The sequence below is a fragment of the Theropithecus gelada genome, chromosome 19, assembly GCF_003255815.1.
Source record: "Theropithecus gelada isolate Dixy chromosome 19, Tgel_1.0, whole genome shotgun sequence".
In the NCBI taxonomy this organism is placed as follows: Eukaryota; Metazoa; Chordata; class Mammalia; order Primates; family Cercopithecidae; genus Theropithecus; species Theropithecus gelada.
The window spans coordinates 20,520,723-20,534,233 of NC_037687.1; positions in this window are offsets into that span (position 1 = coordinate 20,520,723).

The window sequence follows — 13,511 nt, forward strand, 5'->3', positions numbered from 1 at the left end:
CCTATTCAACATAGTTCTGAAAGTCTTAGCCACAGCAATTTAACAAGATAAAGCAATAAAATGCATCCAAATGGGAAAACAGGAAGTCAAATTATCTTTACTGATGATATAATTCTCTACCTGGAAAACTTTAAAGATTTTACCAAAACATTCCTAAGCCTAAAAAAATGACCTCAGCAAAGTCTCATGATGCAAAATAAGCATACACAAATGAGTAGCATTTCTGTGCACCAATAACATTCAAGCTGAGAAAAAAAATCAAGAACATGGTTCTATTTACAACTGCCACAAACAAAAAATAGTATACCTAGGAATACATTAAATCAAGGAGGTAAAATATCTCTACAACAAGAACTACAAAACACTGCTGAAAAAAATGAGAGACAATGCAAATAAAAAGGCACTCCATGCTCATGAATTTAAATAATCAATATAATTAAAATGTCCATGCTGCCTAAAGCAACCTACAGATTAAGTGCTATTTCTATCAAGCTATCAATGCAATTTTTTATGGAATTAGAAAAAGAAAACTATTTTAAAAATCATATGGAAAAATAAAACAGCCCAATCAGCCAAGCAACATTAAACAACAAAAAAAAATCTTGGGGCCGGGTGCAGTGGCTCACGCCTGTAATCCCAGCACTTTGGGAGGCTGAGGTGGGCAGATCACGAGGTCAGGAGATTGAGACCAGCCTGACCAACATGATGAAACCCTGTCTCTACTGAAAATACAAAAATTAGCCGGGCGTGGTGGCACATGCCTGTAATCCCAGATACTGAGGAGGCTGAGGCAGGAGAATTGCTTGAACCTGGGAGGCAGAGGTTGTAGTTAGCTGAGATTGTGGCCACTGCACTCCAGCCTGGGAGACAGAGCAAGACTCTGCCTCCAAAAAAAAAAAAGAAAATATTGGAGGCCTCATATTACCTGGCTTCAACCTGTACTACAAGCTACAGTAATCAATATAACATGGGTTGGTACAAAAATACATATGTAGACCAATGGAAAACAAGAGAAAGACCTGAAATGAGGCTATATTTCTATCCCCAATTTTTTTCTGACAAAGTCAACAGAAGTAAACAAGGAAAAAATGGTACTGGGAAAACTGGTTAATCATATGTAGAAGGAGAAAACTGAACCCGTACCTCCCACCATATAAAAAATATAACTCAAAATAGATTAAAAACTTAAATACGAAATTTTAAGCTATGAAAATCCTAGAAAAGGCCGGGCTCAGTGGCTCACACCTGTAATCCCACCACTTTGGGAGGCCGAGTTGAAGGGATCACAAGGTCAAAAGATCGAGACCACCGTGATCAACATGGTGAAACCCCGTCTCTACTAAAAATACAAAAAATTAGCTGGGTGTCCTGGTGCGTGCCTGTAGTCCCAGCTACTCATGAGGCTGAGGCAGGAGGATTACTTGAACCTGGGAGGCAGAGGTTACAGTGAGCTGAGATTTGGCCACTGCACTCCAGCCTGGAGACAGAGCAAGACTCCGTCTCAAACAACAACAACAACAACAACAACAACAACAAAATCCTAGAAGAACACCAGAAGAGGACTCTTGAGGTCATTGGCCACTGGAAAGAATTTGTGACTCACACCTTAAAAGTGAATGTAACAAAAATGAAAATGAAAAATTAACACCTAATTAGACTAAAAAACTTCTGCACACCAAAAGAAACTATTGATAAAGTACACAGACAACCTAGAGTATGGAATAAACTATTTTCAAACTCCATACAAGAAAGAATATATATTAATGTTATATATATTATATATTTATACAGTATATATTAAATACATTATATATTATATATTATAGAAATTAATCATTTTAAAGATTAGAATACTATAAAAATTTAATAAGAAAATACACAAATGATATGAATAGACATTTCTCAAAGATATGAGAGCTACCAATAAACATGCAAAAAATTGCTCAACATCCCTCATCATCAGAGAGATGTAAATCGAAATGACAATGTGATATCATTTCACACCAGTTAGAACAACTGTTATTAAAAAGTCAAAACATCGGCTGGGCACGGTGGCTCACTCCTATAATCCCTGCACTTTGGGAGGCCAACGTGGGTGGATCACGAGGTCAGGAGTTCAAGACCAGCCTGACCAACATAGTGAAACCCGTCTCTACTAAAAATACAAAAATTAGGCGAGTGCAGTGGTGGGCACCTGTAATCCCAGCTATTCGGGAGGCTGAGGCAGGAGAATTGCTTGAACCTGGGAGGCAGAGGTTGCGGTGAGCTGAGATCGTGCCACTGCACTCCAGCCTGGGCAACAGAGTGAGATTTCATCTCAAGAAAAAATAAAAGTCAAAAAATTGCGGATGTTGAAGTTGTGGAGAAAAGGGAATATTTACATATTCTTGGTTGAAATGCAATTTAATGCAACCCTTGTGGTAAGCAGTTTGAAGATCTCTTGAACAACTGAAAATAGGACCAGGTGCAGTGGCCTCATGCCTGTCATCTCAGCACTTTCGGAGGCCAAGGCGGGCTGATCACGAGGTCAAGAGATTGAGACCACCCTGCCAAACGTGGTGAAACGCCATCTCTACTAAAAATACAAAAATTAGCTGGGGGTGGTTGTGTGTGCCTGTAGTCCCAGCTACTTGGGAGGCTGAGGCAGGAGAATCATTTGAACCTGGGAGGTGGAGGTTGCAGTGAGCCAAGACTGCACCATTGCACTCCAGCCTGGGCAACAAGAATGAAACTCTGTCTCAAAAAAATAAAATAAAATAAAACAAAAAGAACTGAAAATAGAATTGCGATTTGACCTGTCAAACTCATTACTGGATATATACCAAAAGAAGAATAAATTATTTTACCCAAAAGACTCCTGCACTCACATGTTTATCACAGCACTATTCACAATAGCAAAGACATAGAATTAAACTAGGTACACGTGAATCTCACTGGATTAAAAAAAACTTAGATACTTGTACACCATGCAATACTATGCAGCCACAGAAGAGAAAGAAGTAATGTCCTTTGCAGCAACATGGCTGCAGAAGATGTCCATTATTCTAAGCAAATGAACAGAAAACAGAAAAATAAATAATACAGGTTCTTATTTATATGTGGGAGCTAAACATTGGGTGCACATGGAAACAAAGATAAAAACAACAAACACTGGAAGTTCCAAAAAGAAGAAAAAAGACAAGAAGCAGTGAAAAACTACTGATCAGGTATGATGTACGCTACTTGGACAGTGGGATTATGAAGTGCTCAAACCTCAGTATAATGCAGTATACCTATGTTACAAATATGCACATGTACTCTCAATCTGTAATAATAAAATGCTTTGTGGATAATGACATGTTAGACTTCTCCAGTTCTGGGTTCATTGTTGGAATTAGGCGTGAAAAACTCAATATTCTGCTCCCTTTGGAAATAGAGGTGAAAGTTTCTGTGCCAGGTCTCTCAACATTCTATAAGCTAACATCTCTGAAAGTTCTTCGCCTATAGCCAGAGAAGTGTTTTATTCCCAAGTATGCAGCTAAAATAAGTGACTCTGATCTTTATTTTTCATTTATTAGCTTTACTTTAGACTATAGATTTAATTTGTTACTCTACTCATTGGGGAAAAAATAGAAATTGGTTTAATCATCTTTCTTTTTTATAATGAGCCATTTTTGAAAATGTGAGATTGAGAAAGGGCATGGTGGCTCACGCATGTAATCCCAGCACTTTGGGAGGCCAAGGTGGGCAGATCATGAAGGCAGGAGTTTGAGACCAACCTGGCCAAGATAGTGAAACCCTGTCTTTACTAAAGAATATACAAAAAATTAGCTGGGCATGGTGGCGGGTGCCTGGAATCCCAGCTACTTGGGAGGATGTGGCAGGAGAATCGCTTGAACCCAGGAGGCGGAGATTGCAGTGAGCCGAGATCATGCCACGGCACTCCAGCCCAGGCAACAGTGTGAGACTTCATCTCAAAAAAACAAAGAAACAAAAAATGAAAATGTGAGATTGTGAAAATCATGCTAAATTTCTGAATTAGGAAAAAAATTCATCTAAAATAAGCATAAATGTCTTATGACCATAGCTAGAGAAAAACAAAATAGAATTATGGTTATTTAAGACACACTGCTGCAACCATTAGGTCATTCTGGTGAAGAAAGAAATAATGAGTAAGAAGATATTTTTAGAATACTTTTCTCATTCTATTTTATTTGTCTTTATTATTTGCCATATAGAAGTCTGTTCTTCAAGAAAAACTGTCATGAATTTCAAGTTAATATGCTCAAACATATATTCTCCTTAGAAGGGCACTGGTGTGTTTGCGATCAAGGTGTGGGATTTCTGGTGCTGCTTCCTTGTGCTGCTGTGTTTGCAAGAACTAGAAAAGCAGAAAGTAAAGCAGAATAGACCATGACATTTCTAGTTGCTACAGCCACAGCAACTCAAATCTAGTGTTATGTCAACTAGAAATAATGACTCTATTTCAAAAGTGAGAAAAATGAATTAATACTTTCTAGATGATAATATTAATATTTTTATAGGTTATGATTGTGAGTCACAGTTTCCCCATTGGGTTTACTGAAAAGCAGTTATTTATCTTCTAAGTGTAAACACAGAATAGACTTTTCATAACCCTATGCATACAGATCTTTTAAGATTTGCACAGTGTTTAGATTTGAATAACATTCATATGTTTGTAGTAATGTAAGTTTTAATATTTTTTCTAATAAAAGTGAAAAAGCAGTAGAAATAAGTTGTTAACATGAGTTTAAAAGAAATTTCACCTGTGTTCATTAAATAACATTGAAAACCACATTAGTAAGTGACTAGTAATTCCAATCTGTTTCATTTAGTAACTAAAATAATTTGATATCCTTTAATTATTCAATCAGAAAAAGTATTCTTATATTGGTGTTTCTGAAACTTTCAGAAACTGCGGACCACTTAATGGATAATGCACATGCAAACCACAAATATTCCATATAATAATAAGCTTATCGGCCGGGCGCGGTGGCTCAAGCCTGTAATCCCAGCACTTTGGGAGGCCGAGATGGGCGGATCACGAGGTCAGGAGATCGAGACCATCCTGGCTAACACGGTGAAACCCCGTCTCTACTAAAAATACAAAAAACTAGCCGGGCGAGGTGGCGGGCGCCTGTAGTCCCAGCTACTCGGGAGGCTGAGGCAGGAGAATGGCGTGAACCCGGGAGGCGGAGCTTGCAGTGAGCTGAGATCCGGCCACTGTACTCCAGCCTGGGCGGCAGAGCAAGACTCCATCTCAAAAAAAAAAAAAAAAATAATAATAATAATAATAAGCTTATCTTAGCTTTTAATTTCAAAAGTAAAGTTAGTGGCTCTTTTAAGTGATGAGAGACATATAATTGTTGGAGTCCATTTACCAATGTATTTGGTTAGGCTTAGTAATTCGTACTTTAAACCAAAAATCAAGTTTGTTTTTGTTTGTTTGTTTGTTTGTTTGAGATGGAGTCTTGCTCCATTGCTCAGGCCAGAGTACAGTGGTGTGATCTTGGCTCACTGCAACCTCCGCCTCCCAGGTTCAAGTGATTCTCCTGCCTCAGCCTCCTATGTAGCTGGGATTACAGGCACAAACCACCACGCCTGGCTAATTTTTGTATTTTTAGTAGAGACAGGGTTTCATCATGTTGGCCAGGCTGGTCTTGAACTCCTGACCTCAGGTGATCCACTGGCCTTGGACTCCCAAAGTGCTGGGATTACAGGTATGAGCTACCACTCCTGGCCCAAAAATCAAGTTCTACATACCATGTAAGGGTGGAAATCTTGGTTTTAAAATTTCTGTTTATTTCTACTAAATTAGCTGTGCATGGTGACATGTGCCTGTAATCCCAGCTACTTGGGAGGCTGAGGCAGAAGAATCACTTGAACCAGGGAGTTGGAGGTTGCAGTGAGCCAAGATTGCACCACTGCACTCCAGGCTGGTGACAGAGTGAGACTCCATCTCAAAAAAAATAAAAAATTAAAAAATTAAAATTTTTTAAAAAAAATGCTGTGAAGCAAAAGCACCAGGTAACGTGTAAAGCAAAACTGATCAGATTAACAGCAGACTTCTGAGTAGAAACTCTACAAGTTAAAAGGAATTGGAACCCTACTTCTAGCCTCCTTATACAAAACAATTATCAGCCAAGAATTTGTATCCAGCAAAACTAAGCTTCATAAATGATGAAAAGATACAGTCTTTTTCAGAGAAACAAATGGTGAGATAATTCACCACTACCAAGCCAGCACTACAAGACTGCTAAAAGGACCTCTAAATCTTGAAATAAATCCTGGAAACATGTCAAAAGAGAATATCTTTGAAGCATAAATCACACAAGAGCTATAAAACAAAAATAGAATAAAAACAAATTATATCAGACAACAAATAGCAGAATGAATGAAATACTACCTCACATCTCAACACTTACATTGAAAGTAAATGGCCTAAGTGCTCCACTTAATAGATACAGAATTGCAGAATGGATGAGCATTCACCAGCCAAGTATCTGCTGCTTTCAAGAGACTCTCCTAATACGTAAGGACTCACATAAGGTAAAGGGATGGAAAAAGACATTCCATGCAAATAGACACCAAAAGTGAGCAGGAGTAGCTATTCTTACATCAGACAAAACAAACTTTAAAGCAACAGCAGTTAAAAAAGACAAAGTGGAGCATTATATAATGATAAAAGACCCCATCCAATAGAAAAATATCACAATCCTAAATATATACGCACCTAACACTGCAGCTCCCAAATTTATAAAATAATTACTCCTATCCCTAAGTAATAAAATACACAGCAACACAATAATAATGCGGGACTTTAAACTCTACTGACAGCACTAGATAGGTCATCAAGACAGAAAGTCAACAAAGAAATAATAGAGTTAAATTATTCTAGAAAAAAATGAACATCACGTATTTACAAAACACTACTTAAAAACTGAATATACATTCAATTCATCAGCACATGGAACTTTCCCCAAGAAAGATCATATAATAAGTCACAAAACAAGTCTGAATAAATTTAAGAAAATTAAAATTAATATTAAGTACCCTTTCAGACCACGGTGGAATTAAACTGGAAATCACCTCCAAAAGAAACCTTCAAAACCATGCAAATAGATGGAAATTAAATAACCTGATCTTGAATGATCATTGGGTAAAAAATAAAATCAAGATAACAATTTAAAAAATTATTGAAACTGAAAAACAATAGTGACAAAACCTATCAAAACTTATAAGATAGAGCAAAGGTTGTGTTAAGAGAAAAAATTATAGCTTTAAATACTCACATCAAAAAGTCTGAAACAGCACAAATACACAATTCAAGGTCACACTTTAAGGAACTAGAGAAACAGAAAAAGTCAAACTTAAACCCAGCAGAAGAAAGGAAAGAACCAAGATCAGAGCAGAACTAAATGAAATTGAAACAAACAAACAAACAAACAAAAACCAAACAATACAAAAGATAAATGAAACAAATCCTGGTTCTTCCAAAAGATAAACAAAATTGATAGACCATTAGCAAGATGAACCAAGAAAAGAGGAGAGGAGATTCAAATAAGCTCAATTAGAAATAAAATTGTAACAGGAATTAAAAGAAATTAAAGAATGTATAAGCAGAAACTCAGTTGTATGTAAGAAAACCCAACTCCCCATGAGAAAGAGAAAGAGCTGAAGTCCTTTAAAACTAACTGCATGTTTTTCTGTGGCTAGTGAGCCTTATCTCTCCTCCCTTCCCAGGCATTGTGAAGACCCTGTTTCTCTAGCTGTGCAGCTGCAAGGTCACTAGATAGATAAGTCACAAAACGTATTATTCCTTAAAAAGTAAGAAATGCTGTAGGCCAGGTGCGGTGGCTCACGCCTGTAATCCCAGCACTTTGGGAGGCCGAGATGGGCAGATCACGAGGTCAGGAGATCGAGACCATCCTGACTAACACGGTGAAACCCCGTCTCTACTAAAAATACAAAAATTAGCTGGGCGCGGTGGCGGGTGCCTGTAGTCCCAGCCACACGGGAGGCTGAGGCAGGAGAATGGCATGAACCCGGGAGGCAGAGCTTGCAGTGAGTGGAGATCGCGCCACCGCACTCCAGCCTGGGCGATAGAGCGAGACTCCGTCTCAAAAAAAAAAAAAAAAAAAGAAATGATGTAATGCATATCTTAATTAAATAGCTGTCTTTGTTTCTTGCTTCTGTAGTATGCTTCCCCCTGCACAGATCTACCTCCATCCCACAAAATGCTTAAGATGTAACTTAACTCTTTGTCTGGGGCTCAGTCCTTTGGATGTTAATCAGACTGGGCTGGTACACCTAAATAATTAATAAATATCCTCTTGAACCTCACTGATCTCTCCAATTCCTTAAAAATCCCGCTACATTTTTGGGGGCTCATCCAGGATTGGAGACAACAGATTTACTGTCTCCTTTGCCTGCGGGACAGGAGCCCCAAGGCTGGAGGAGACCTGGCATCCAAGATGCACCACAGCGGAGCTTCACTCAGACGAAAACCGGCTCTCCCTGTGTCACAGCACCCTGCCCAACAGCACAACAGAACCATGGATGGGGCTGCAGGATGATACCAGCACTTCAGCAAATGCAGTAAGGAGCAAGGGCCCAAGGCAGGGAGGCTCATCCATAAGGATGAAGAGGAGCTTGATCACCTCCCAGGGAATGACCACTAATCCAGCCCAGAGCGGCTGGGGGAGGCAGGAATGGCTTGTTAATTTGGATGAAACTTGTGTCCCCACTAACAAAGTGAGTCCCCTGAAAACAAAATATAATAAATATGACCTTTGTCAGGGAAACTCAGGGAGACATAAGATGAAAACTTCAGAAGCTGGAAGGCTTTGCAGGGAAAAATATTAGTAAACTCCTGGAAATAGCAAACAAAATATACGTAAACCGGGAAGAAGAGGCAGACAGGAAGGAAAAAAAAAAAGAAAACAGAAATAGAAACAAAGAGACAGCTCAATTTATAGCTGTTACACTAACAGAAAGTAACCCTGGATTTGCTAGAGGGCATGGCCAAGGCAGAGGCCAAGGAACAGGGCAGACAAGATGGGGAGAGGAAAGCTGGTCCGGATTGGACAGTAATCAATGTGCAAGGTACAGGCAAATGATCTACTGGAAAGATGAGTGCCCTGAAAAGGAAAAGGATGGAAATGATGGTCAGTGATCAACACCTAAGTGCAGCGTTCGGTTGCTAGAAATGGCATCTCAAAGGAAGTTCCTGATCTGATCGACTTAGCGGGGGCCAATAATTTTAAGGACTGAGACAGACTGGGCCCCATCTTTCTAGGTCCTGGGGAGCCTATGATCTCCCTGGAAGTAGGGGGCCAGTTAATGTATTTTTTGATCAATACCAGTGCTGATTTCTCTGTGGTAACTCACCCAATGAGCCCCCCAACAACGAACTGTGCCACTATCATAGGGGATTAGTGGGGCCAAAAAAGAGACTTTTTTTTTGCAAATCCAGGAGATGTGTAATTGGGGGACAAGAAGTGCAGCATGAGTTTCTATATATGCCAAATTGTCCAGTGCCCTTATTGGGAAAGACTTACTCCAGAAACTTCAGGCACAAATTTCTTTTACACCTAAAGGGAATATGACCCTGGAGATAAGGAAGCCAAAGGCAATGGTGTTGGCTCTAACTGTCCCAAGGGCTGAGGAATGGCGGCTCTATGAACTGTGTACCAGGAGGCTGCCAGATCCAGACCTACACAGTATGTGCGGAATGCTTTTCAAGGTACCAGGTGTATGGGCTGAGGACAACGCCCCTGGATGTGCTATAAACAGACCCCCAGTTGTAGTAGAGTTTAACCCTCGTGCTGCCCCCATATGAATCTGTCAATAGCCACTATCCAGAGAGGCAATTGATGGAATAACAGAACATCTAAATCGGCTTTATGAACACGGCATTATAGTGAAATGTAGGTCCTCCTGGAATACTCCTCTGCTGCCCGTGCTCAAGCCAAATGGTGAATACAGGCCAGGGCAGGACCTCTATCCAGGTGGGAAACAAGGCCACTGTCACCATCCATGCCCTAATACCCAACCCATACACAATGTTGGGACACATTCCTGCTGAGGCCACGTGGTTCACGTGTCTGCACTTAAAGGACGCTTTGTTTTGCTTGAGGCTTGCTCCCCAAATTCAGCCTATATGTGCCTTCCAGTGGGGGCAATCGTAATATACCTGGACAAGGCTGCCCCAGGGGTTTAAGAATTCTCCCGCTATCTTCGAGGAGGCTTTGGCTACCGACCTTGAGGCTTCTGCGCCACCTAGTGACAATTTTGTGCTATTACAATACATTGATGACTTGCTGCCCCCACGAGGGAGGAATGCCTCCCACGAACAGAGAGGCTTCTTCCCTGCTGCGTGAAGCTGGTTATAACGTGTTGAAGGACAAGGCAAAAGTCTGTTTTGGTGAGGTTAGATATCTAGGATTCATGGTATCCCAAGGTCAGCACAGGCTTGGAAGTGCACGCAACGAGGCTGTATCTGCAGCTACAAGGTGGCAGGTCAGGGAGTTTCTAGGCACGGCAGGATTCTGCCCAATCTGGATTCCAAACTTCTCCCTTATAGAAGGCCCTTATATGATGCTACTAAAGGTGGGAAAAGAGAGCCTCTCCTATGGGAAAAGGAACAGGAAAAGGCCTTCAAGGATATAAAGAAAGCTCTCATCCAGGCCCCAGCACTAGGGTTGCCAGACGTTAAAAAAAAGCCCTTATTTTTTATATGGATGAACAAAGGGGAATGGCAGCCAGAGTCTGCTTTTTTGTTGTTGTTGTTCTTTTTGGGTTTTTTTTGAGACAGAGTCTAGCTCTGTCACCAGGCTGAAGTGCAGTGGCAAGATCTAGGCTCACTGCAAGTTCTGCCTCCTGAGTTAAAGCAATTCTCCTGCCTCAGCCTCCCGAGTAGCTGGGACTACAGGCGTGTGCCACCACACGCAGCTCATTTTTTGTATTTTTAGTAGAGACGGGGTTTCACCATGTTGGCCAGGATGGGTCTCGAACTCCAGACCTCATGATCCGTCCCCCTTGGCCTCCCAAAGTGCTGGGATTGCATGCATGAGCCATCACATCTGGCCAGCAATCAGAGTCTTAACTCAGTTGTTGGGCTCTTGGCATCAGCCGGTAGCATACTTATTCAAAAGACTGGAATTGGTAGCCTTAGGTTGGCCCCACTGCTTCAGGGCATTCGCAGCTACAGCAACCCCTATAGAAGATGCCAACAAGCTAGCCCTAGGTCAAAAGTTAATCATTAGAGTGCCACACACTGTAGTCACTTTAATGGAGCAAAGAGGACATCGTTGGCTGTCCAAACCTAGAATGCTAAAGTATCAAAGGCTTCTGTGTAAAAATCCCCAGCTAACACTAGAGACTGTAAATATCTGGAACCCAGCTACCCTGCTGCCTGCGGAGGAACCCAATCGGAAGGACGGTGGGTTGCCTCACTGCTGGCAGGACTTTCCCCACTGTTGCATAAACACGGTGGACAAAGTGTTCTTGAGCCGAGACCATCTCAGAGATTCCCCCTTGGAGAGCCCAGATGTTGAATACTTCACTGATGGTAGCAGTTTCATAACAGATAGGGTGTGATATGCAGAGTATGCAATAGTGACCCAACACTTGGTGGTCAAGGCTTAAGCCTTACCTTCTGGGACTTCCACTCAGAAGGCTGAATTAGTAACATTAACCAGAGCACTTTTATTGGCCAAGGGGAAGAAAGTAAACATATATACTGACATAAAATATGCTTTTGCAACTCTGCACACCCATGGAGCAAGAGACAAAAAAAAAAAGAGGATTTTGACTACTGAAGGAAAAGAAATAAAAAATGAAAAAGAAATTTTGCAATTATTAAAAGCCATATGTGCTCCAAAAAAGGTGGCTGTCATTCATTGCAAAGGACACCAAACCGGGAAAAGCTGTAAGGCACAGGGCAACAGAAAGGCAGACCGAGAGGCTAGGCAGGCAGCAATGAGCAAGGCTTTTCCTGAAGAAAGAACTCTAGCAATGCCTCTCCTTATAGTGTGTCTTTTGCCAGAGGTACCCAATTACTCTTCAAGTGAAAAAGCTTGATTTGGTCAAGAAACAGGAAAATATACTAAAGGTGGATGGTGGCTGTTTTCTGACGGGAGGTTAGCTGTCCCAGAGACAATAGCCGCAAGGTTTGGGAAGCAGATCCATCAAGGAACACACATTGGAAGGACGGCTGTAGAGACTTTGATAGATCAACACTTCTATGTGCCACGGCTCTCTGCAATCACCAGTGCTGTTTGCGAACAATGTCTATCCTGTGCCCGGAATAATCCAAAACAAGGACCTACTCGACCCCCAGGAATTCAGGAAATGGGAGCTGTGCCTTGTGAGAACCTGCTTATAGACTTTATTGAGTTGCCTCAAGCAGGAGGTTACCAGTATATGCTAGTGTTTGTTTCACCTTCTCGGGGTGGGTTGAGGCCTTCCCTCACCAGAACTGAAAAGGCACAAGAGTGACAAAAGTGCTACGAAATGACATCATACCAAGGTTTGGATTGCCTTTAACCCTAGGATCAGACAATGGTCCTGCATTTGTGACAGAAGTAGTACAACCGCTGACTCAAATTTTAAAGATCAAATGGAAACTGCACACAGCTTACCGACCACAGAGTTCAGGAAATGTGGAATGAATGAACCATACACTCAAACAGCTACTAAAAATGTTTCGCCAGGAAACTCACTTATGATGGAATCAGGTCTTGCCCATGGTTCCCCTCCAGGTCAGGTGTATACCTACAAAACAAACTGAGTATTCACCCTATAAAATATTGTTTGGAAGGCCACCCCCAATCATTAATCAAATTAGAGGGGATTTAAAGAAGTTAGGAGAGCTAACCCTTAGAAAACAGATGCAGGCTTTAGGAGTGGCATTGCAGGACGTGCAAGGCTGGGTAAGGGAAAGGATACCTATAAGTCTAACAGACCCAGTGCATCCACATAAGCCAGGGGACTCTGTCTGGGTTGAAGGGTGGAATCCAACAAACCTGGGGCCATTATGGGATGGGCTCCATATTGTGATCATATCCACTCCCACTGCTGTTAAAGTTGCAGGTGTCACACCTTGGATTCACCATAGCCAGCTGAAACCAGCGGCAGCAGTGTCTCCCAAAGATGACCAGTGAATTAATCAATAAGACCCAGATCTCCCCACCCAAATAGTCCTACAGCAAAACCCAGCCACTGGAAAGAAGGACAACTGCTCTGCTCTGACCACACCGGAGGCTGGTCAGTCTACACATGGCTGAAACTTGAGGATCCTGCAAACTCTGCTCTAGTCACATCCCAGAAACTGACTAGTTTACACACAGCTGAAGCTAAGGGGACCATCTCTGGATAAGTAAATGTGGATACAATTTATAAGCCTAGTTATAATTCTGTCAATATTGATTGTTCTGCTCTTATGTTATTACTGCAAATGTCTATGCCCAGAGGAAGGTTTGCCATGCCCATGTGTAGTGTAAGCATGT